The sequence below is a fragment of the Acinonyx jubatus genome, chromosome A1 (assembly GCF_027475565.1).
Source record: "Acinonyx jubatus isolate Ajub_Pintada_27869175 chromosome A1, VMU_Ajub_asm_v1.0, whole genome shotgun sequence".
In the NCBI taxonomy this organism is placed as follows: Eukaryota; Metazoa; Chordata; class Mammalia; order Carnivora; family Felidae; genus Acinonyx; species Acinonyx jubatus.
This window is the reverse complement of record NC_069380.1, coordinates 208,405,842-208,432,337: the sequence shown is the minus strand read 5'-3', so window position 1 is coordinate 208,432,337 and position 26,496 is coordinate 208,405,842. Positions and strand designations below refer to the sequence as shown.

Here is a 26,496-nt window from a genome sequence, read left to right as displayed (position 1 = left end):
AGAAGCATTGTATGAGGGACATAGTGATGAACAGACAGACTTGGTCACTACTCAAATAAATGTCAGCACACTGCACTGTCAGGAGGCTCTGGCAATTCATATGCTGCAGATATCTGGCCAGGATCTCTACTTATAGAAGCTGAGGTTTGAGACGAAGCTAGATGTATTTCAAGCCAAGACAAGAAACAAGTATAGACACTTGTTTTATTAAAAAATAAAAACTGCTGATAAACACAACAATTACAGACAATGGTAAGTTTCAAGGAGAAAGTAAATGGGGTGTGACAACCAATGAAGCCAAGGGCAATTTATCAATGGGTGGTCAGGGAAGGGTAAGTATAAACTGGGTAAGCTGGTACATAAGGAATGGAGAAGAGTCAACTGCTTGAGAGCCAGAGAAAAGGCATTCTAACCAGAGGACAGCAAGTGCAAAAAGCCCTGAATTGCGAGAGAACTTGAGTTGCTTGAGGTTAGCATGGCTAGCGTGTAGGGCAAAAGGAGTCTTCTAGAAGACTGCAGAACACATAAGGGCTGAATGCATCAGGGTCTAGAGATTTGGATTCTATTCAAAGTACATGGAGAAGCTACAAAAATTTTAATTCATGATATAGCTTTTTTTCTGGATCACTTTGGCAACTGTGTATAAATAAAGTGGAGAGAGAGGCGGGGGGTGGGGTGGGGGGGGAAGAATGATGGAAACAGTGGAATCTGGCTTCTGGAGGAGGCTACTAGAGGACTAAGCCCAGCTCAAAGATGATAATCTTATGATCAGCATGGTAGCAGTAGAACTGGAGAAGAGAGATGAGATTTGAGATAGATATTTGAGGTAAAGATAGTAAGACTAGCTAATTGGAACGGATATAGGGAGTGACAAAGTGTAATCAAGGATAATTTATAAATCTCTGGATTGAGTCTCAGTTGAGGATGGTTCACTTATTAGGGAAAAAGAAATAAGGACTCCACTTTGTACATTTATGTTTGAAATGTCAGTTAATGGATGACCTATAAAACGTTCACAAACCCCACATTTCCTGACTTAGTTCTTACTCAAGCAGTTCTACTCAGTGTGAGGACTTACAGACTCAAAGAGATTTTAGTCACAGTCTTTTAGTGGGGCAAAAAACTACTCTGGAATCACTTGTTCCATGTGTTCCTCTCTTCCTCCAACAACCACCTTGCCCCCTGCCCAAATCATTGCAACCTTTTACTATAGGAACAAAAAACTAACAAGAACTCAAAGAGTTAGTAAAAACACCAGCAATGCACATCTGCATCCCATGCATTTGTGTACTATTGACTCTCTGATTAATCTGTATGAAGGTATGGTAGGAAATGCCTAAGACAAATTAAGACAATGCAGTATCATGAATATTTTAGCAGAACCAAATTCTCCTGGTGAACATGGAATGGAATCATACTCCAAGAGAGAGAAACCTAGAATGTGTTAATAGTCAGTCTCCCTTGGACAATCTCCATCAGGACAACCTTTTCAACATGGTCATTTGCTTGAAAGTAATGTTTTCTATCCACAAGTTTCTGATATACACCTTCAATACATATAGGGCTATGGTGGGAAATAATACTGTTCAGCATTCATGTGTTGCAAATAACGATCCAGAGCTTTGATTGTTGAGATGGAAGGAGATATGTTTTGGAACACTTTAAGATGGAATCCTCCACAATCATACCTTTTTTATTTGTCTTAGAATAATCCTTTACAATGAATATGAATTTCTGTCCATGGCTTCATGGTCGTGTTCCATGGTGGGTTATTCTAGATAGTTTGGCATACGCCGTTGTTTCCTTGAATCTTTTCCATATTGGGATAAATTTCCAACTATAACCAACTTTTTTTTGGATAGCATGGACTGAAAAGGTGACAACTGAATTTTGTAATAATAATGTCCATAAAAGACATTCTTGGGGAAAATAATTCATGATAATAACTGGGAAATATCTTGCTTTCTCAACTATAATCTTGATTATTCTCAATCTCCTTCCTCTCCCATGCTCAGTTAGAGTAGTCCACAGAGTGAACCACAGAGTTAACCAAGTGACTTAATCAGCTTGTTGGGTGAGTCTTTGTGTTGATTTAGCCAAGTTTTGGGGATGTTATTGCGGATGTTTAGAGCATTGGCTTTCAGTGTCCTCCTCTTAACCTTGAAGAGAAATATGAGACAAAGCTCTGATACTTTATAGGTATAAAAAATGGGACTAGGCTTATCCATATATATATATATATATCCATATATATATAGGCTTATCCATATATAAGCCATGTATGTAGGCTTATCCATATATATATGTATAGTTTATTGTCAAGTTAGCTAACATACAGTGTATACAGTGTGCTCTTGGTTTTAGGAGTAGATTCCTGTGATTCATCGCTTACATAAAACACCTGATGCTCATCCCATCAAGTGCCCTCCTCGATACCCATCACCCATTCCCCGCCCCTGCCCCCGTCAACTCTGAGTTTGTTCTCTGTATTTAAGAGTCTCTTATGGTTTGCCAACTTATTCTTAAAGATTCTCAAAAGAGGCCTTCAATGAGCACAAGTTGTAAGGCACAAATATAATGGCTGTGTTATAGAACTCTTGCAGTCCCTGCAGTAAAAGTAGCAATCTCTTCAACTGATTGTGTCTGTTTGCCCTTGTGGATTATGTTGGTTTTATTATGTTGTTTCTGAGTAGTAATCACTGATATCTCAGTATCATCTGGCGGTTTGTGGCTAAGCTGGGCTCCCATCATACACCTTTAAGCATATGACAAGAAATAGTGGTTTTGTGTCTTGCGTGCGTGCCAAAGAGTCTTGGGAATCCATATAGCCTGACATTTGAGAATGTCTTTGGGATGGTAAGTTCAATGTTACAAAATCCTTTTCCTTATTCTTAGAGTGAGAAGTTCCACCTTACCTCTAACCAAGATGTAGTAGCTTGTTTCACACTATTCACACTAATATACTAACAACAACTATATATTTATATAGTATAGGTAAATATATATATTCATTTTTATATTTATTATTATATACTATATACTATATAATTAATATATATTATTATAATTAGTTAATACATATTGTATAGTATAATTATAAAATTATAATTCTATATAATATGTAATCATATGTAATTACAATTAATATAATATATTAATTATATAAATTATAATACTATATAAATATATTAACTGTATATATAACATATATTAAAATATATTATACATATATATCTATATAGTACAGATATATGTACGCATATATCTATACACTTGTGTATATACATATATCAATATATATAAATAAATATAACACAAATATATATTAAAGGTATAATACATATTAAATATATGTATTTTTTAAATATATGTGTCACCAACTCTTTAAAGGCACTGGAGTCACCCAGAGGAATCCAAGGTCTCAGAGATAAGGGAAGTGCACTGAGTCAATTCTCACATTGGTCTCTGCTCTTTTATACTTGAGGCATTTGCCAATTTTTGAAGCAGAGAATGGATGTGGACTAGCATAAAATGCTGTGATGTGAGGCAGTCTCACTAGGCTAGGAGCTGACAAGGTGACTGAGTCTTGAGAGGCATTAACTTAGGAATGAGGAGACCACAGAGAAGTGAATCCAAACTAAAACTGAGAAAATACACAGCCAGGAGCTCTGAACTAAAAAAAAATACTAATAGAAGTTCTTATAGGCAGTAAGAGCATGATCACAGATGGAGGCATGGTAATGTAAGAAGGAACAAAGATCACCAGAAAAAGCAAATATTGGGTAAATCCAAATAAATATTGAATATTTAACACAACAACAATAATATCTTATGGCTTTATCAATATATGTAGAATCAAAATGCACAACCATAATGGAAAAGGCTGAAGGAGTTATAAATGATATTAAGTTATTGTAAGCTACTTGCATTATCTAGGAAGGGATTAAAATATTAACAAAGTAGACTGTAATTCACTTAATTACATGACACATGCAAGATGCATGCTATAACCCTTGGGTAGCCATTAAAACGATTTTAACAGAGGCCTACTAAACAAGGTAATAAAAAAAACAGATGAAATAATTTAAAAAATCATCATTGATCAATATATTAAAAGAAGCAAGAAGGGATTTAAAAAGACCAAAGAATAGATGAGCAAAAGGAAAACAAATTTTTTTATGTATTTTAATTTTTTTATTGAGAGCAGGGAAGAGGGGCAGAGGGAGAGAGAGGGAGAGAATCTTAAGCAGGCTCCACGCTCAGTGTGGAGCTCAACATGGAGTTCAATCCCATGACTATGGGATCATGACCTGAGCCAAAATCAAGAGTCAGATGCTCAACCGACTGAACCACCCAGGTGCCCCCAGAAACAAATATTAAAATATCAGATTTAAATTCAAATACTTCAGTAATAGCATTATATGTAAATGGATTAAATGCTTCAATTATAAGATAATAAGGGCACAGAAAGGTTGAACATAAAAGTATGAAAAAAATACACCATCAAAACATTAATCAAAAGAAAGTTAATGTAGGTATACCGAATATCAGATAAAGTAGAATTTAACACAAGAAGTATTATTAGCTAAAAAGAGTGACACTGCATAATGATAAAAGGATCCAGGTTCAGCAGGAAAATAAAAATCTATACTCATGTAATTATATAACCCCAAAATACATAAGGCAAACATTTCCAGAAATAAAAGGAAAAACAGACAAATACATAAACATAGGAGTTGTTAACATACCATCCTCATATCAAATTGAACATGCAAATAAAAATTAGTAAGGACATATATAGGGAGAGATAGTTTATGTAACATGATTAAAAACTCAATTCACATTTATAGAACACTATAGCCAACAACTGTAGAATGCATGTTCTTTTCAAGTGCCCATGGAATATTCACTAAAATAGGCCATGTATTAGGCCACAAATCAAATTTCAGGCGCTGAGTGTCCCTGCTGCTTCCTTCCCTGCACTGTCTAGACTGCACCCATAGTTCACTTACCTTTGGATTTCCAGGCTGAATTAGGCCCACAGGAGACAGAGAGAGACAAGGGGTGCAGTTGGGGCATTTATCCCCCCGCTGACTTGCTGTGAGGTCACCCCCGGCTGCTTGAAGGTGACTGGAGGTCACTGCTTCCCCTCAAGGTGGACCTTTCAATACAACTCCCCCTCTGGAGTGGAGGCAGAACTGTTCCCGCCCCTCACCCCTGCAGGTGTGGGTGGTCCTGCAATGACCAGCCCTGATACGGACTTCCATCTTGAGTACTCTCTACTCATACCTTTGTGAGGAGTTTCATCATCAAGCCCTTTTCAAATTGCCCTGTATCCTGTGGGGACCCTGCACTTGCTGAGGCAACTCCAATCTCCTGCCAGTTCCTGGAGCAGCACGAGATTTTATTTGTTCCAAGGAAAGTGTTGTTACATTAGAAGAAAGGAGTTCTGCCTCAGTGAAAAATGTAATAAATTCATTTTTGCCTTAAACTTGTAGATAAGATGAAAGTTTCTGATACTTATGCTGTGGAGTTGAGGATTTATTTTTCCTTAAAAAATATTTTTTTTGTTTCTGTGGGTTTTGTTTGTTGTTGTGATTGTTCTTAAGATGGTCAATGAGGCTTGAAAAAAACGTGTCTGGTAGGTGAAGCATGTCTTATACCCACCCTTATACCCTCATACCCCACACTTTTCACCCCTTTTGTCCTTACTCTAATCTTCTCCTGCCCTCCTTTTCCCACAACCCCATCCCATCTGTAGTGTAGTTTATCAAGATCTTGTTCTCCAGGGACATCTGTGCAGATGTTGGCTGATAAAATTCAATACCTTTCAGAAGTGGGTTCATTTTTATGAGAACCTCTTACAATCTAGAACACCTTCATTGTGGTGGTGTGGTGGTAGACAGTGAAAATCGAGTTATTATTCTGGACAAGGATTCATTCATCACCCACTTTTTCCTCTTCCTCAGCCCTAATCCTGTTCCCTAGGGAGCATCCTTCTGGTGAAGGAGCAGCCAAAGCACATCTGCTGGACCCTACACAGCTCATTTCTAAGGGATTTGGCAGAATCATTTAGAAGATCAAGTGACAAGATTGGCGTGAAGTCCATGGCCCTTTATTTAAGGAAAAACATTAGGAAACAAAATGCAGAATGTTGCCCTCCTCAAAGGCCTCTGGCAAGAGTGACCTTCTAGTTCAGAAGTTAAATTCTTCCCAGTTTCTCTTTTATTTTTGGCAACTGAAACTTTTCTGCCTCTCACCCCTTCAAAAAGACGTGTCACATTTAATTGAAAGATACTCCAACTGATGCTTCAGCAAACAAACTGTGAAGGAAAGAAGCAATTGTTAACATGCACTCCTTTTAAGGGTAGTTTTTTTGTTTGTTAGTTTGTTTATTTGTTTTTGTTTTTGTTTTTTTGCTGCTCTTCATTTTCTATGTTGGCACATCCCAATCTGGCTCATTAATTTTCTATGCAGAAAATGTGATTATTTGTGGGGCGCCTGGGTGGCTCGGTCAGTTAAGCGTACGACTTCGGCTCAGGTCATGATCTCACAGTCTTTGAGTTCGAGCCCCGCGTCGGGCTCTGTGCTGACAGCTCAGAGCCTGGAGCCTGTTTCAGATTCTGTGTCTCCCTCTCTCTCTGCCCCTCCCCTGTTCATGCTCTGTCTCTCTCTGTCTCAAAAATAATAAATAAATGTTAAAAAAAACTTTAAAAAAGAAAATGTGATTATTTGCAAACTCCACAATTAATGCATTCCTTCCTGTTGATGAATAACTGTTTCTCATGTTTTTTTCTTGCAAACAATGCTGCTGTGAACACTGTCTAGCCTGATGCCAGTCACAAATGCAGAGACCTTGCCATTTTGACCCATCTACCATCCCTTCCCTTCTTCCACCTAGCTTTCCGGGGAACCCCATTTCTTCTGCCCCAAATCCAAGCCACTCCGTTTGGGCTCCATATCTTGGCTCCTACTGTCTGACCAGACCCTTGTTTCCATGACCTGTTTGGGAATTTGCCACCTTGGGCTTTTCCTTTGGAAACTCTTCCAGGATGGAACTCTTGTCTCTACCCTCCAGCTTCAGACTGGAAATTATGGGTAAGAGCCCCACCCTGAGCATCACAAAGCCTGTGGACTTGTCCTACCTGGACTAGCTTCTTCCTGGCTCCTGCCTGACGAGCAGCAAGCTCAGCGGCAAGAATGTGTCTGACTTAGTCAATGGCATATGCTCAGCTCAGGTGCAGGGTCTGGCATGTGGTATAGTCTTAATGGTGATTTTAAAGAGTTATTTTGTGACTTAGGAAAGGAATTTTCATTATGTTTAAGTGTCAACTGCCTTGTAGATGTCCCATTTAAAGATAGATGGTAGGTAGGTAAGTAGATAGATAGATGATAGATAATAAGTTTTCTAAGCATTAGCATTTCAGAGGCTATGCTGGGGGACAATCTTTTTGCAAGTGACACCACTTTATGTGATTTTCTCCTAATGTGAAGACAACCCTCCTTGACTAGGACATTATTTTGCAGTAGGTCTTTAAAAACTGTTCTGATTTTCTTTGTTTGATCAGAGAGTACACTTTCTGAAGCAACATCCTTCCACATCCACTTTCTTCTTTTCTTTTAAAGATTTTATTTTTAAATAATCTCTATACCCAACATGGGGTTTGAACATACAACCCCGAAATCAAAAATTGCATACTCTACCAACAGAGCCAGCCAGGCACCACCCCCCCCATTTTCTTCTTCTTATTCAATTATTATATGATAATTGCACACAAAGAAAGAGAAGACTGTGAAGCAAAAGTAAGAAAAGGATTTAAATCACCTTGAACTAGAGACAATTGTTGTTAACATTTGGTGATATATTCTTTGAGAATTTTTTCCAGGTGAATAATTATAATTACATAATATATAATAAAATATATATAAATTTATCTAATAAAATAAAATATATAATATATATTATATGCTATATAATATTACACACATGTACATGTATATATTACAAATACATACACATATACACCATGGCCCCATGTACATCTGCCTGATTGTTCTCCGAAACCACAATTTCATCTCTCTGTGGACTGCCTCTTGTTATCATCCAATTCTCTCCCAATTTTCTTGACTCATCCATCTCTTTGCTTATACCTTCTTCCAATTACGACTTTTTTTCACTGCTTTCCCCCAAACCAAGGACTAATCTCACTACATACAAATTGGCTTCAAAAAGTCTGTCAATAATTACAAATTTAATCCTTTTTTTTACCTTATTGTTTTTAAATTGCAAAATAATTCACAGGCCATAAAATTCACCCTTTTAAAGTGCACAATTCAGTGGGTTTTTGGTATGTCCTTAAGGGTGAACATCTATCATCACAATCAATTTTAAAACATTTTTATCACCACCAGAAGAAACCCTGTAATGTTAACAGTCACTTCCTATCCTCCTTCCCCAGCCACTGGCCACAACCAATCTACTTTTTGTCTTCGTGGATTTATCTATTCTAGACATTTTATATAAATGAAATCATCAGACACATGGTCTTTATGATTGGATCCTTTCACTTTGAATAATGCTTCTGAGGTTCATCTATGTCATAGCATACATCAATCACCATGGCTGAATAATACTCCTTTCTATGGCTGAATAATATTCCATTGTACTGATTATCAAATTTTGGTTACCCATTTACCTATTGATGGACACTTGGGTTGTTTTCTCCTTTTAAATAGTGTAATAGTGCTGCTGTGAACATTCATGTAGAAGTATTTGTTTGAGTATCTGTTTTCAATTTGGGGGGATATATACTTGGTACTGGAATTGCTGGATCATATGGTAACTCTATGCTGAACTTCTTGAGGAACTACCAAGACGTTTTCTGAAGTGGCTGCACCATTTTATATGTCCATCTGCAGAGTGTGAACTGTTAATTTCTTCTCTTCACGTCCTCACCAACACTTGTTATTGCCTGTCATTTTAATTATAGCCATTCCGGCGTGTGAAATGGCATTTCATTGTGGTTTTCATTTGTCTCCCTCTAGTGAACAATGATGGTGAGCATCTTTTCCTGTGCTTATTGGCCATTTGGATATCTTTTTTGGAGATATGCCTGTTCAAATCCTTTGCCTATTTTTAATTGGGTTATTTGTTTTTATATTGTTCCAAGTTTAACCTTTTAAAATACAGATTTTTGTCACTTAGTTACAAACTAGGTCTTCAGGAAAGATGATATTAAGGAGGATTTCTACCTTCAGATCTTCTTTTTCTTCCCACTTGTCCTTAGAAACTGAATACGCATGTCATAAACACTCCCTATTAAGAGTTGACATCTGTGCCACTGGCTGTAGTTTGCATTATTTATGGAGTCTGAAGATAGTTACACAGCCTATGACGGAACTAGCCTGCAACCGGAACGCACATTGTTAAAATCGGGCTGCATATACAAAATGCAAAATGTTCACGGCGTGTTACATAGGAAACATCATGGTGAAGAGGCAGGTTAGTCACTGATGTTAGTTATGACACTGTGACTCTACCTAAGTGTCACGGAACAGATAAACTCTAGTAAAGTTTCTCTATGAACTTAGTATGACTAAGTCCCATTATCCCTTTGAATTATATTATACATGAAAGTGTAGCTTGCTAGAAGAGATTTTTCTCTATGAATATATTAAAACCACATTTTAACAATGCACCAAAGCTTTTCAGGAATGCAATATTTAATGAAACAAGTTATATTTATGAAAAAAACATGACAAAACATTGTTAATAATGTTAATATACTGATAAAAAATAAAAATCAGATAGTAGAAGTGCAAATATTACCCAGCCTAGGAAATTTTTGCCTGTGTGAATATATATCTCATTTTTCTCAATGTTTTGAGATTGTAGCTCTCAGTGTGTGCAACTAAAGCTTCCATCAGTAAGAAACCTTCTCCTAACAAGGATATCACGGTAACTTCTGGGAACTTTCCACTGATTTTTTAACTTTCCCTAATTTAATTTTTTTGCTGTTTTTCACTATCTTCAAGACAAAGGTCCCACAGCTTTTCACACCAAATTCTTCACAGCTCACCAATCCTGACCACCCCTAATCCCTGGCAGCCCTCTCTCCCCTCATATCATCCAGGCTGGTCCTGAAATCTTTTCTCTGACTACGGGAATGATATTTCTTCACCTTTGTACCTATACTGCTCACACAATATGCAGCAGATGGAGAGGGATCTGTAAATGTTTGCTGAGTTACAGGACATATTTGCCATGCTAATCCTTGCTTCCTGTCTTGGCTCATCTGTTCATTCAACCTTTAAATGTCCATATCTGTTAGAGTTTTGCCCATTCTTCCATATTTACTTTCTCCATGTACCTTCCTCCATGCTAAAATCTCTTACTGATTTCCGATTATAGGCTAGGTAAGACAGGTGGTATAATAGCTGAGACATGGGCCCTGCCCTCAGGAAGCTTCCAGCCCAGCACAGTGGGACAATAATACACAAGTGAGCAGATCAGTAACTATCTACCATTGTGAGTACTTAAGGAGTGCCTACATTAACCTGGATGGGTCACACAGTAATTTCACATATTTCTCTATGCTTATCATTTTGACATTGGTTTCATATGGTTCTAAACAGTTATTTAATTTCTTTCTGAAGACAAGTACCTCCTACCTCCTCAATTCAAGATTGGAAGTGTTTGTGATAACAATAGCACAGAGTAAGAATTTAAAAATATATGATTGGTTAGTATGTCCTTCGACAAAAGTAATGAGCAACACATTCAGTTAAATCCTAAAAGGCCCAATTCTGGAGGGTTCATGGGAATGAAAATGTATCCTGATAATTTTACCAGGACATGTAGTTGAATGTCCACCACCAGTCAACAATATTTACATGGGAATTCCACTGACCATTCTACTTATTTAACCAAAGGTGGTCTTATTAGGGACTAAAGTCAATCAAAGTCATGTTTACTAATCCTGGCATTGTTGTACATTAATTAGTCAGGCATTAGAATCTAGTTAATCTAATAGCAGGAGGAGCCATACCTTCCTGCTGTGAAGTAATAATGAGAGAAGAATGATTTGGCATCCTTCATTTCAGTAAGATTATGGGAGGGGAGGGCTGTGCACTTATATTAATTTTGAAGTATTTAACATAACTGTTAAGTTCAGAAACATCTCTGGGCAGATGCCTATTAAGTAAGAGATCTCCCTCAGACTGTGCTATTCTTCTAAAAGAGTCCTTCCTCTCTCTTAATAAGTTTAATAATACCAATTTGCAGCATCCAATTCTCTAACATCAGAACTCATTTACAGACTAAGTGCAATTTTTTGTGAAGTAAGGAATAAAGTGGACGCTAAAATTTTCCATCCCAGTGAATTCCTTTTTTATGATTAAGGGGAATGTATCTAATAGATCCTTCTTAAACAGAAAGGTTCTCAGGAGGGAAGGAGACCAGGGACAATTCAGGTTCTGTGCATGCAAACAGAAGGTAGAAGTTTGTCTGCATTGCTCTCTTCCTTTGTCCACACACATTTAAATGTTTCTCCATCTTCTTTCTGGAGATGTTCCATGGAATCCAACAGCACTTTTAAGGCCTTGCACCATTGTTAAGTAGATTTGACAAGTTATTGCAAGTGGCTGCGAGTGGACTTGGAACATGTCACACTACACCTGACCCATGTTCTACCATCATCCACTGAATTTTTTGAAGACGTATTTTCTACCTAGAAGAACCTAACCTGCATTTCATGTTCTCATACCAAGGGGTTTTGTGGGCATTCTTTACAGATCGGTGTTTAAAACCTTTCAGACAAATGAAACTTTTGTGAAAAAAATTTTGCTGAGTTTAACCACCATCTACATTTGTAGATGTAGACCAAATGAAGAACAGTTTGTAATTGTTAACCTAGAAACACAGTATGGAGGTTCCTCAGAAATTTAAGAATAGAACTATCCTATAACCCAGCAATTGCACTCCTGGGTATTTACTCAAAGGATACAACAATACTGATTCGAAGGGGTACATGCTCTCCGACGTTTATAGCAGCATTATCAACAACGATGGTTCCAAATGATGGAAAGAGCCCAAATGTCCATCGACTGATGAATGGGTAAGGAAGAGGTGATGTATATATACAATGGACTATTACACTCAGCCATCAAAAAGAATGAGGTCTTGCCGTTTACAATGATGTGGATGGAGCCAGTGTGTATTATCCTAAGCAAGATAAGTGAGACAGAGAAAGACAAATACCATATGATTTCACTCATATGTGGAATTTAAGAAACAAAACAGATGAACATAGGGGAAGGGAAGGAAAAATAAAATAAAACAAAAACAGAGAGGGAGGCAAACCATAAGAGACTCTTAAATACAGAGAACTGTGGGTTGATAGAAGGAGGTGGGTGGGGGATGGGATAGATGAGTGATGGGTATTAAGGAGGGTCCTTGTGATGAGCACTGGGTATTGTATACAAGGGATGAATCACTGAATTCTACTCTTGAAACCAATATTGCACTGTATGTTAATTTACTGGAATTTAAATAAAAATTTGAAAAGAAAATGTCGCAGGATTTCTGCATAGAGAGTTGTACATTGAGGCGCTTTTTTTAAAGAAGTAATTTTATTTGTGTTGGCATGGCTCAGTTGATTTTGTACCCAAAGAACTGACCCCTGAAAGCCAAGTGGCATAGTTTTTTATACATTTTTTACTTCTTTGTCTCCCAAATATGGTAACACACAACGATGCAGTCTGATTAAGTGGTCTCATGTTACAAGGTCGTGAGGGATGTCACTTACATGTACAGCCAGGTTGCCTTGAGTTTTGTTTTGTTTTTATTTTTTATTCCTTAGGGAAAGGAGCCTACCACAAAAAAAAACATAAATGCAATAATAAAACTAAAAATGCAATGCGGTATCTTAAATTAGATCCTGGGTCAGAAAAAAAGGACAAATGAAAAAACTGGTAAAATGTGACTAAAGTTTACACAGTTTAGTAGTATTCAACAGTATTATATAAATGTTAAATATAAATGTTACTCAGTTTTGACAGAGGTATCATGGTTGTGTAAGATGATAATCTGAGGGGAAACAGGATAAAGAGCAAATATGGGAATCCTTTGTGCTATCTTTACAGTTTTTGTGTAAATTTAAAATTATTCCAGAATAAGATGTTTATTTTTAAGATTAAAAAAAATGTTAACCTAGAGAAACTGGGGCACTGACTTTGCCTGAGTCTAAGTCTCATAGTTAGCTGGCCAAACAGTGCCTCTTCAAGTTAAGTGATACTGTTGCCAGAAATATTTCTCCTTCTGCAAATTAACTTATGTAATGTTCTATGTAATGGATAGATCACCACACAGATAGATTTGATGGCTAGTGTCATAAAAAATACAAGAACGAGGAAGAAATAATAAAGAACAAGGCAATCAGGAGAAATAACTTCTATTTCACACTTGATTCTAGCTACTACGTCATACCCACTCAAAATTTGAGGGGAGGCATGAACGTAGCAGTTGGAAGAGTCCTAGGAGACAGGTATGATAAATGGATGATTAGCACATATTACCCAACCACTGAATCATGCTCCAAAGCACACTAATGAAGCAGAATAGTTCTTAGTATTTCTTTTTTAATAACGCTGGCTTTATAAACATCCCAAGGAGAACAGAACCAATTTAAATTCCTGTTCTTAGCACCATACAGTTTCCGGAGAGACCACCCAGAGTTGTCTGTGGTTTCGCTGTATTTATTGGGAGCATGAAAAATAAGCTCAATCCATCACATGCAATTGATCATTTAGTGTTAGGACACAACAGCCTTATTTCACATAGGACCAAAGTAGTGTAACTCCCAGGACCGGAAAACATTTTTCTCAACAGCAAGAGACTTGCTGTTTTCCCAGTGGTCTATTTCATTTGGACAAATAAGAAAGCAGAATCTCAAGAGCTGCATAATATGTCCTGAGAGGAACATTCAAAGATCTTTCTCTCTTCTTTTCATTAGTTGCCAGCTTAGTAAAGTGATTAGAGCCTGGGAAATTCAAAGGACCAAAACTGGAATGAATGGTTCCCAGACCCCCAAAAAGCCCTCTTAGTGCAAATTAGTAAGCCCTCTCAGGCAATTATCAAGATGAGAAACTAACCCTTCTTGTGTCTTTTTCTCCTCTTTCCCCTGGTCCTACAGGTGCTTTTGTGATAAGAAAAATATTTAGGGGAGAGATAATTAAGTTGGCAACCAGATGTTACCGCATTGTCAACACTGGGGCAGAAGTGTAATCTGGATGAAGTTTTGATTTATTTCTCTTGGGAAACCAAGAAGCCAGAACACAGTCTTATGAAACAGTCAGGGAAATTCCAGGGACTCGGCTACACTTCCATTCTCTTTGGGCTTCACTACCCAAAAATCACTAGGTTCTATTTTTCCATTGCTTCATGGGACTAGCTGTCATTCACTCCACTCACAGAATTAATCACTCATGAACATGTATGCTTTTTGTTGCAAGCAATGCTATGCTGTTTAAATTCCCTTATGGACTTAAGAAATAATGATGATTTCTCTTTCTGTAATTATCATCATTAACATTTACTGAGCGTTTACTATGTGCCAAGTAGAGCTCTAAAGTTTTAGGTGCAGTAACTGACTCATATCAACAGTAGGAGTCAGGTGTTATTTCCACCTCATGGCCACAAAAGTGAAGGCATAAATAAGTTTGGTAAGCCAGTCAAGATCATGGAGCTTAATGAAGGCAGAGGCAGGATCTGAATCTCTGTGGGTTTGGCCTTCATAGCACATGCTCTTACCCACACTGTGCACTGCCTTTTGCGGCTCAGTGGCCTCTCAGAAAGCATTTTAAAAATACCTGGCAACCTTCTTAGCTTCCATATTTCTCAGATTTTCTGTGCATGAAATAGCTATTGTGGGAAATTAAATTTGTAGAACACAGAGACCATAAACTCACCTTTATTGTTGACCCGCTTATAAAAATCATTTTTACAGTTAGCAACAACTAGTCCAATGTCCCACCCAAGGGAAGGCATTCCCTCTTCAACCTCCCTGACTGGTGTCCCCTCCCTGCCTCCTCTCCCTACTCCTCCCCGCCACTGAACGAACACATCAAATGCCACGCAGAGCATCAACCCACACAATGCTTCTTCACTCTAGACAACTCTAATTGCCAGAGAAACCAGCCATTGAATAAATTCGCCTTCCCCTGGTCCCACTTTTATTATTTGGAGTGAAGAAGAATACTCCTCCCTCTTCTATATGACAGTCCTTGAAAGAGTAGACAGTCACCATATTCCTCTGGGAAACAACATCCCAACTCTCACATTTCTCTGTTCTCATCAATCTGTTTCCTTGTCGCCATCCACTGGACACATTGTAAGGTGCCAATGCCCTTTGTCAAAGGTACATCACAGAACTGAATACAGGATTCCTGATGCATCCTGGCTTTAATCCTTGGGTTTTCCAATAAAGCTGGCAGGCCCATGGCATGCCTTCCACAGACAGAAAATGTGGACTAACCCCAGGTCCTGACTCTCTCCCAAGGATCCCATTACATTTGATTCATTTAAATTTAATCAATGCCAAAGGTCTCTAAGACCCAGAAAATGGGGTCCCTTGGGGTCCATGTGTTTTTCCCTTTGCTTCACACATGAAGAGAGTCCACAGAGTTTGAATGAAATCCTCGTCCTGCATTGGTTCATCTGTGGTCAGCTGTAGACACACATGTGGTCATGTGATCATTTCCTTTTAGACAAAGAGCCCAGAACTGAGTGGAATGTCAAAACCTTAGGAATATAGATGGATACGTTTCTGGGAAAAACAAAATAGGCATGGTATTTGAAGCACTCCACCATCTTCTTTTGCCAACTCACTCATTCAGAGCACACGAGTTTTACAAATATTTTTTCTACCTGCAAGAAGGCACCCCAAAAAGACCTGAATTTATTCTTACAGGAAAAGTCACGTTGGAGTGGATTAGACAAGATGTCGAATGACCACCCCTACTTATGGTCCAAATTCTCTCTCACCAGAAGATTGGCCTTTTTCTTGTGCCTTTACCTGGAAGACCTTGCTCTTTTAGGTTCCTGGGAAGATGTAAAAGAATTCCTGATAATGGCTGGCTGATAAAAATGGTATGCCTCAGAAGAGTATTTGTCTTTAACTGAGGCATCCTTAAACTTTAAAGATGAAAGAAAATGAGAATCTGGTGGACTAGAATGAATCAGACGTGGGCATGGGGACCACTGCACCACATGCGGCCACCTATTGTGTCTATAACATCAACCCTGCCTGCACCTTGCCTCCTTCCCTTCCTCAATTGGCCAAACCAGGGACACACTGAGGGTGCAGAGAGAATGGAGTAGTGAAGTTCTAAGCACTCTGTATTTATTCCCTCTTCCAAATAACACAAGTATCCAGGAGGCACCTATGAGGTAAGTCATCTGACTTACTCTTCAGTTTACTTTAGTGTCACACCTATCATAAATGCTCAGCAACTGTGAGGTCACTATTAGTTTAGAAGGATGGTATTTTGGCATGATTTAGACCTAGGTCCACCTCTGTATTACAGCAATAAAGGAAAGCTTTGTTTTGCATGAGAAAAATTAGGTAACTGAAGGACATTAGAGAAACATCTATTCTAGGGCATTCTGAAGCATCCTAGGCTTTCAGATTTCCTTGGGCAGGAAGCAAACTGACCTAGGAGGTATTAGTCTTGCTCTCTAGACATGGCCTGTCCTGTAATTTCAGAAGCCTGATTCATACACTGAGAAGGGACAAAATGAATTCCCATCTCTCTTCCAACCTAACTTCCAAAATGTGTTAATTTCATGGTGGGTGTATGTAGGCAATAAATTAAATTCTCTTGACAGTTTACCATCATTTAGAGATACTTTGTACAAGGAATGATGTTCTTTCTAAATAATCCCCAAGTCAGGCCAGACTACCCCAGTTCCTTCTAAGATAATGTGACTTTTATTCTCTCTAAACACCCGTTTGGTTGAGATGTCGAATAGGGAAGTCCACTTTCCTAGGAAAATCTTCCAAGTGACTTCCCTGAGGTTTCAGGCTTGGGTCTCTTCTAGCTGAAACTACAGGCCTGATATTTGTCTGTCTCTCTGTCCTGTGCCCTGATGATGAATCCAATGGGGGCAAAGTCCTCATGGAAATGTGCTCCTAGAAAACGTACAAGCCTTGCAACAAGACCTAGTCCCGGATCACTATGAATTTGGTTGTTATTGATTAACTCTGGGACTCCTGGCCGGAGCAGTGACACTGGTGTAATTTATATGTACACACTGCTGGGAATGAGAGGTAGAGGTTTATCAAGGAACCAGAGTGGTTGTCTCCACTCTGACCAGGTGTTTGTCATTCTAAGAGTAGCCTGTTGTGGGGCACCTGGGTGGCTCAGTTGGTTGAACTTCTGACTTCAGCTCAGGTCATGAACTCACCTTTGGTAGGTTGGATCCCCACATCAGGCTCTCTGCTGACAGCTCAGAGTCAGAGCCTGCTTCAGATTCTGTGTCTTCCTCTCTCTCTACCCCTCCCCTGGTCATGCTCTGTCTCTCTCTCTCTCTCTCTCTCTCTCTCTCAAAAATAAATAAACATTAAAAAAAAAAAAGAGTAGCCTATTGATTCCTTGTGGTGAAGGCTAGAGGGATATGGGGAGGAGGAAAGTCGGGATTACATTTGGCTGCATCTGTTTCTGTTCAGAATACTGGGAGCAGAGAGGGAGGAGTTAAGATGGCAGAGAAGTAGGGGAACCAAAATTTCCCTCATCCCTCAAACACAGCAGTATTGAGGTCAGAACACTTGGAATTCCAGGAATCCAGGCTACAGAGTGATAGAAACATCTCTACAGGTATATGGAGACAGCTTGGCAGGAAGAGGTACGTGTTTGCAAACCAGGAGAAATAAAACAAGTGGCATAGGCTCAGAGGTGGGTTGGAACCCCTTAGGTGGGGAGACAAAAGGAAGAGAGGGAGAGGCTGTAGAAGTGTGGGATTGTATTTGCACAAGAGAAAAACCTCTCTGGAGCATGGGCTGGGGAACAAGAAAAATGGAGAGAGCCAGTTTGTACTTGGCAAATAGCCTTAGGAATGAATATCAGAGTATTCAGGGGTGGGCGACTTTCTCTGGACCGGAGCCACCATGGTGTGTGCGCACCTGAGGGAAGGGCAGTCAGCCCCGGGCTCGGTAGCAACCTCAGGGCGCATGGGGAAAGAGCAGTCCCCTCCCTCAGGTACTGTGGGGAGAGGGTTTATTACCCCTCCAAGGACAAAAGACCCTGCAAGCACCAGCCAGAGGGGATTTGTCAGTTGGGTGGAGTGGCGCTGCCCCAGAACCGGTCCCCAGGCAGTGGGATCCTTTAAGACATTAGGTTTTGAATCCCAGCCGAGCACCTAGGAGGTGCGGGAGACCATGGAGCAGGATGGGCTGCCAACCCTGCTGCTCTGTGAGGGCTGCCTGAACAGCATGGTTTGAGACACCTGGTCAGGGGAGGAGAGATTGGGGTGTCGCCCTTTTCTCCCCATCACCAACACGGTAGGGTTTCAGGGAACAGGACAGTGGCCCCCCAGTGGAGGTGGGACTCGCTTACACCAAACCCCATCCCTCTCGTGCCTGGTAACTGTTTGTCTACTAGAGCAGGACTGACACTGACCGAACCAGATGGCCTCTCCTCCAGACCAGGACAGCCACCAGGTCCAGGCACCAACACACAACTGTCCTGTACTGCCGTTTTGCATTTTCTCATCTGATTTTTGGTCAATTCTTATTATATATATACATTATATATATTATATTATATATATTATATCTGTAATATAAAATATATATATCTTCTTTCTTTATTTCTCTGTTCTGGTTGTTTGTTTGTTTAGTCAGGCATTTTTGCTCTATTCTTTTCACACCTCTTCTGTTATCTCCTTCTTCTTTATTTTCCTCTCTCTCTCTCTGGATTATGCCTTATAGTTTCTTTGATACTCTGCCTGGTCCTTTTTCCCCTCTCCTGTCATTTCTTTCTTTGTATGGGATAAGGCTTCTTCCACCTCCCACCTTTTCATTTTTCCCATTTACCTCAATGAACAAATCAAAGCACACCTGGTGGAAGGCCCAAACCACCACTACGAGGAGGGAGATAAAACAACCAGAGACACAACAACAGAGAGCACACAACACACTCCAAAAAAGACCTCCTGAAGAGCCAGGCCCTGGACAGGGTATGACCCCTTTTTTAGTATAGTAGTACTTGCAGATGCAGGACACATAATAAGATATTAAGACATGTAAAAGACAGAAAACTAGCCAAAATGATGAAACAGAAGAATTCTCAAGAGAAATTTCAGGAAGAAATGACAGCCAGAGAATTGCTCAAAACAGATATAAACAACATATCTGAACATGAATTTATAATAATAGTCATAAGACTGATAGCTAGACTTGAAAAAAGCATAGAAGACAGCAGAGAATCTATTGCTGCAGAAACCAAGGATCTAAGAAATAGTCACAACGAATTAAGAAATGTGTAAATGAGATGCAAAATAAACTAGATGCAGTGACAACAAGAATGGAAGAAGCAGAGGGGAGAATATGTGAAAGAGAAGATAAAATTATGGAAGATGATGAAGCTGACAGAGGGCTAGGAAAGAGGGGAGAATTAGAGACCTAAGTGATTCAATGAAATGAAATAATATCCGTATCATAGGAGTTCCAGAAGAAGAAGTGAGAAAGAAAGGGGCAGAAGGTTTATTGGAACAAATTATAGCTGAGAATTTCCCTAAACTGGGGAAGGAAGCAGACACCCAAGTCCAAGAGGCAGAGAGAACTCCCTTCATAATCAACCAAACAGGTCAACATCATGACATATCAGTGAAACTGGCAAAAACAAAGATAAAGAGATAATTCTGAAAAGAGCTAGGGACAAACGGGCCTTAACCTACAAGGGTAGACACATAAGGGTAGTACCAGACCTGTCCACTGAAACTTGGCACGTCAGAAGGGAATGGTAGGAAATATTCAACGTGCTGAATAGGAAACATAGGCAGTCAAGAATCCTTTATCCAGCAAGGCTGGCATTCAGAATAGGAGAGATAAAGGCTTTCCCAGACAAACAAAAACTGAAGGAGTTCATGACCACTAAACCAGGCCTGCAGTTGATCCTAAGGGGAGATTCTGTGAGTGGAAAGCAGCAAAGACTGCAAAGTACCAGAGACATCACCACAAGCATGTAACCTACAGATAACACAATGACACTAAATCCATATCTTTCAATAATAACTCTGAATGTAAATGGACTAAATGCTCCAATCAAAAGACATAGGGTATCAGAATGGATAAAAACAAAACAAAACAAGATACATCTATATGCTGCCTTACAAGAGACCCATTTTAGACCTGAGGACACCTTCAGATTGAAAGTGAGAGGATGGAGAATAATCTATCATGTTACTGGAAGTCAAAAGAAAGCCAGAGTAGCCATACTGATATCAGACAAACTAGATTTTAAACTAAAGGTTGTAACAAGAGATGAGGAAGGGCATTATATCATAATTATGGGGTCTATCCATCAAGATGAGCTAACAATTGTAAATGTTTATGCCCCCAACTTGATAACACCCAAATATATAAATTAATTAATCACAAACATAAGCAATCTTATTGATAAGAGTACAGTAATTGCAGGGGACTTTAATACTCCACTTATAGCAATGGACAGATCATCTCGGCAGAAATGAATAAAGAAACAATGGCTTTGAATGATACACTGGACCAGATAGACTTGACAGATATATTCAGAACTTTTCATCCAAAAGCAACCAAATACACATTCTTCTCGAGTGCCCATGGAACATTCTCCAAGATAGATCACATACTGGGTCACGAAATAGTGCTCAATAAATATACAAGAATTGAGAGTACGCTATGCATATTTTCAGATCACAATGCTATGAAACTTGAGATCAACCGCAAGAAAAAGTTTGCAAAGCCTCCAAATGCATGGAGGTTAAACAGCCTCCTACTAAAGAATGAATGGGTCAACCAGGCAATTAAAGAAGAATTTAAAAAACATAAGGAAGCAAATGAAAATGAAAACATGACAGCCCAAACCCTTTGGGATGCTGCAAGGGCAGTCCTAAGAGGAAAATACATTGCAATCTAGGGCTATCTGAAGAAACAAGAAAAATCCCAAATACCAAATCTAACAGCACACCTAAAGGAACTAGAAGCAGAACAGCAAAGAAAGCCCAAAGCCAGCAGAAGAAGAGGAATAATAAAGATTAAAGCAGAAATAAACCATAAAGAATCCAAAAAACCAAAACAAACAATAGAACATATCAATGAATCTAAGAGCTTGTTTTTTGAAAAACTAAAAATTGAGAAACACCTAGCCAAACTTCTCAAAAAGAAGAGAGAGGACTCAAATAAATAAAATCATGAATGAAAGAGGACAGATCACAACCAACACCACAGAAATATAAATAATTATTAAAGAATACTATGAAAACTTATGTGCCACGAAACTGGATAATCTGGAAGAAATGGACAAATTCCTAGACACCCACACACTACCAAAACTCAATTGGGAAGAAATAGAAAATTTAGACTGACCCATAACCAGTGAAGAAATTGAATTGGTTATCAAAAATCTCCCAACAAATAAGAGTCCTAGGCCAGATGGCTTCCCAGAGGAATTCTACCAGACATTTAAAGCAGAGTTAATGCCTATGCTTCTCAAGCTGTTCCAAAAAATAGAAGCAGAAGGAAAGGTTCCAGACTCATTCTATGAAGCCAGCATTACCTTGCTTCCCAAACCAGACAACTGGAGGGTACTATGTTAAGTGAAATAAGTCAGTCAGAAAAAGACAGATATCATAATTTTCACTCAAATGTGGAATTTGAGACACTTAATGGAAGATCATGGGGGAAAGGAATGAAAAATAAGTTACAAACAGAGAGGGAGACAAACTGTAAGAGACTGTTAAATACAGAAAACAAACTGACGGTTTATGGGGGTGGGGGTGTGGCAGGGCAGGGAAAATGGGAGATGGGCACTGAGGAAGGCACTTGTTGGGATGAGCGCTGGGTATAGAAAGTAAGTGATAAATCATGGGAATCTACCCCTGAAGCCAAGACTACACTGTATACATTGTATGTTAGCCAGCTTGACAAGAAATTATTTAAACAAACAAAAAAAGAATACTGGGAGCAGGAGAACATTCTCCCCAGCACACGAGTGCCTCATATTTCTACCTGGCGGTGCTGGCGTAATGAGTACATTTGCTTCGTGGCTCTCCTGTAATGTGACACTGTAATGCTGGCTGGGCTGCCCAACATTCAGACTAGAACGTAACCTGGACTTGCCCCGGAGAGATCTTGGAGATTTCAAGGGTGTGTCTCTTCCTCACTCAAAGGAGGCAGGGCTCTCTCTGTGCCTCCGTCTCCACGGGTAATATAGGAGCATTGGACTTCCCGCATGTCTCGGTGTGCTGGGGCTGCCGGAACAAAGTACCAAGAGCCGAACGCCTTGAACGACAGGCCATATTATCTCACAGTTCTGGAGGCTAGAAGGAAATGTTTATGTGATGGTGATCTTCCACAATGGTGACTGTAGAACACAGCCATTATAATCACCGGCAGCACAGAAACAACAGGATGAACGAATGAATTTCCTGCAAGGCCTTTTTCTCCCGCTCGCCTTCCCCGCCCCCCCCCCCCCCCCCCCCCCGGAAACCTGAGGTGGGCAGGTGTGGAGAGAGGCTTCCGAGGATATGATTTCCAGCCGATTTTGTTGTATTGGCCTCCAGTGTGTTCTTTGTGTTTCCTGTCTTGCTCCCTCTAAGCTATCCTCCGCATTGTTTTGCCAGGGTTTCCTTAAGTGTAAATCTGATTGTACACCTCTCCGGTCCACAGTTCTCCATCCTGAGCCGGCTCTGCCTTCTCCGGTTTCACTCTCCCCAGGCTGTGCACTCGGGCCGCTCCAGCTACTTTACAACCAACTACCTCCTGTTTTCTCGGTGCCTTTGCCCTTGCACCGGCACCTCCAGGAACATGCTATCTAGTGCCCTCCTCCTCTCAACCTTACCTTCAAGACTCAGTTCAGATGTCCAGTCCTTATGACTTCTTCCCAGATCGGCCCAGATGGGCTCCCGGCTTCCTCACGCAGACCCGCTGCCTGGGTGTCTTGTAGGACCACAGACTTCCTCACACTTGTTATCATCATTGTTGGTCCAGGTGTCTGTGTCTCCCACAAGCTTCTTGGGGACAAGGGCTATATTTCATTTATCTTTGTGTTCAAGGCCTACCCTGTCATATAACTGATGCTCAATCAACATTTGCTGAGAATACGTGAGTAAGTGAGTGACCTATAATTGTGTATAAGCAGTAAGGGCATGGGCTCTGTCATAAATGTTTGTCCTTTAATGGCCCCAGAAATTCAGGGCTCCTTGTGACAGAGCCAGCACCTGCCCTGGCATGCCATTCGCAGCTCTGTGCCTTCCTCTCCCCACCACATCCCAATTTCCTGGGGGCTCTGGGCCCCATGCTGTTTTTACTTTCATTATCGGGTGGATTTTTCAATGTGTTCCAATGTCTGTGGCTAGCAAACAGAATGGCTGGGAAGGAACGACACAGACCAAGATAGAAGGAGCTAAGTCTAAAGAGTATTCTGGAAAGTGAGGGAGGAAAAGCGTGAGTGGGAGGCGGGAGGAGGAGGACTGTGTGGAATGTGCTGCATATTCCCAGGGCAGAGTAACAGAGGCTAGCACCGTCTTTTCACCACTATTACCAAATGGTGCACTCTGCCCTGCATGTCCACGAGCCGTCCTCCCAAAGGAAGACAAAAACAAATGAGCAGGAAATTAAGATGAAAATTCTGTGCTGGAAAGCACCTAAATAGCTGCTGCCCCAAGAAAACAGATTGTGGTGAGGCACAGACATGATCTTCCTCAAAGGAATTTTTGGATACAGAAAACTTAGCAGTGGCTTTGTGGGGGTCCATACATGCAAGCAATGCCCAGACACTGGCCAGATGCAGCAGAAGTGGCCACATGCGAATGCATTAGGAGAGGCCAGCTGATCCCAAAGCTGACACTATGCTGTGAGCTTGACTCCCCTCTGCTTGTGTTTCTGGTTATATGGAGATGTTTGGGCCACTTTGCTGCCCCCTCTGGGAACATACAGAATCGACACTGGGCCACCCACCCCATAGACAGGTCCCCTTTCTTCAGGGATGGTCATTTTGGTGCTTCACACTGGGAAGGCAGCTATTCCTCACTCCACCTATGCCCTCTGTCTAATTAACTATCTACAGTAACCCTGACTCCCCTAGTTATGTAACAGTGGGGACAAGAAGTCATCCTGTGTCTCAGGATGAGCCCCATGGTTCAGAACAGTCTTTGGGCCAAGTAGCTGCTACATTCTCTCTCTTAGATAAGAAATTCTCAAGAGCTCTCCATCCTCGTGATGATTATATAAGTCACACGAGCACGCACAATGGGTAGGATAGGAACAGATCCCAAGCCAAATACCCTCCTAGTCTTTCTGGACTCGTTTTCATTACACTGAGGGAAAGTAATGAGGGTAGCAAGGAACACCAGTATCATTCCCCAGGACAGGAAAGCAATGATGTTGCACCAACATACCAGGTCTTCAGTTACATGCTCTTTTGCTCAGGGAGCACCACTGAGGTAGTAATCTGTAACTGGCAGATTTCTATTTGTCCTGCGAATTTTCACCTGCTTTACCTGATCCCTGGGAGGGATACCCCTTGCACCCAGCTGCACTCCCCTGGCTGGACTCCAACCACCCCCACCTACGGACTGCAAATGTTATGGCTTTCCTCCTGCATGTGAGCATCTTTTCTGAGCCGAAGGCATGGTGCATCTTCCCCTCAAAGCTGTTTCTTAGCATCCAAATCACCCTGCTTGTTCTACAGAAGCTGTTTTGGCTAATTTTGCTGCCATGTGTTTGGATTGAAAAATGTAATTCTGATCCTGTGGCGAGAATGCCTTTTGACCTGGCATGTTAGCGTGGCCCAAATCTCCCTTGGGTTTCCCTGCCTCCCTACAGCTGGCTCTGGCTATATCCACAGAACATCTCACAAGGCAGATGAAGATGGGGCAAGAGAGATCCATTCCCGATGCAGCAGGTGAATTAAGTAAGGGAAGCTCCACATAACCCAGGCAAGCTCTGCCCTACCCTGGGGCACAAGAGGGGCTCAGCCAAGTGGGCAGCTGAGACCCGCCTGAGATGACTGGCCAGCTTCAGAAGCTTCAGATCTTCTGGTGATCGGGCAAGCTTGCTCTTTAGAAAAGATTCTCGAAGTTTAGATGGCTCAACAACTATTTATTGGATGCCTGCAATGTGTCGGGCTCTCAGAACAAGGCTGGCCTGGTTCCAGCCCTTATGGTTTCCCTCTGTTAGAGCAGGGAAGGGGGTCATTGAGGAGCTGGCCTCTCCCACTGAGCACGGGTCCCAAGAACCTTGCCTTAGGCCAGTTCAGGCCTCTGCACTCAAGTTATTCCATTTCCCCAGGCCTTCTGCTTCTCATGGCTCTTTCTACTTTCTCATTTGCTCTTTCCTTTGTTTCTGCCTTGTAACTCATTGAAAAGTCTGCTCAAATGGATAAGCAAGCCGTGGCACACCCATACAATGGGATAGTACCCAGTGCTAAAAAGAAATCACCTATTAAGCCATGAAAAGACATGGAGGCAACTTAAATACTCATTGCTAAGTGAAAGAAGCTGATCCGAAAAGACTACATGCTATATGATTCCTGTTATAGCACATTGTGGAAAAGGCAAAATATAGAGAGTAAAAAGATGAGGGGTTGCTAAGGGTTTGGAAGAAAGGAGGATTGGGGGAAATGGGCCTTTAGGGCAGTGAGACTATACCATACGGGCCTGTAATGGGGAATACATAGACTGTACAACACAAAGCGTCAACCTTGATGTAAACCACAGACTTTAGTTAATACTAATGTATTCATCCATTCATAATGGCTCATCATTGTAAAATGTACCACACTAATGCAAGATGTTCACGATGGAGGAATTTGTATGTAGGGGAGACTGGGAGACACTGGAACGGTCTGTACTTTCTTTGTAATTTTTCTGTAAGCTAACGGCTGCTCTAAAGAATGATGCCTGCTAAACAAACAAACAAACAAACCACCTTGGCCCCAAATCACCCAGACTCGCTCCTGGCACGGACGGGCTCCAGCGGCTCCATACAGTTCACTGGCTGGTGTCTCTCTCTCTCTACCTGCCCGCTGGATTTGGAGATGTTTCCAACTCCACATCAAGACAATGCATCCTTGACTCCAGTGTCTTTTACTCCTTACCCCGCCTGCCCCCCCCACCCCACCAGTTTGCCCCTTCCCACTCCCCTAAGACTGACTTGTCTGTCATGTGATCTTGCCAGTATATTATCACGCTGGCCTTTTTATCTTTGCGCCCATGCCAGCCCACACTTTCCCCTGGAA

General features: G+C 40.6%; 1 protein-coding gene across 7 annotated transcripts in view; it reads right to left on the bottom strand.

Moving 5' to 3' along the window:
* Positions 1 to 26,496, bottom strand: part of PRLR (prolactin receptor) — a 164,974-nt gene that overhangs the window by 99,813 nt on the left and 38,665 nt on the right. The gene's annotated exons all lie outside the window — the stretch shown is intronic.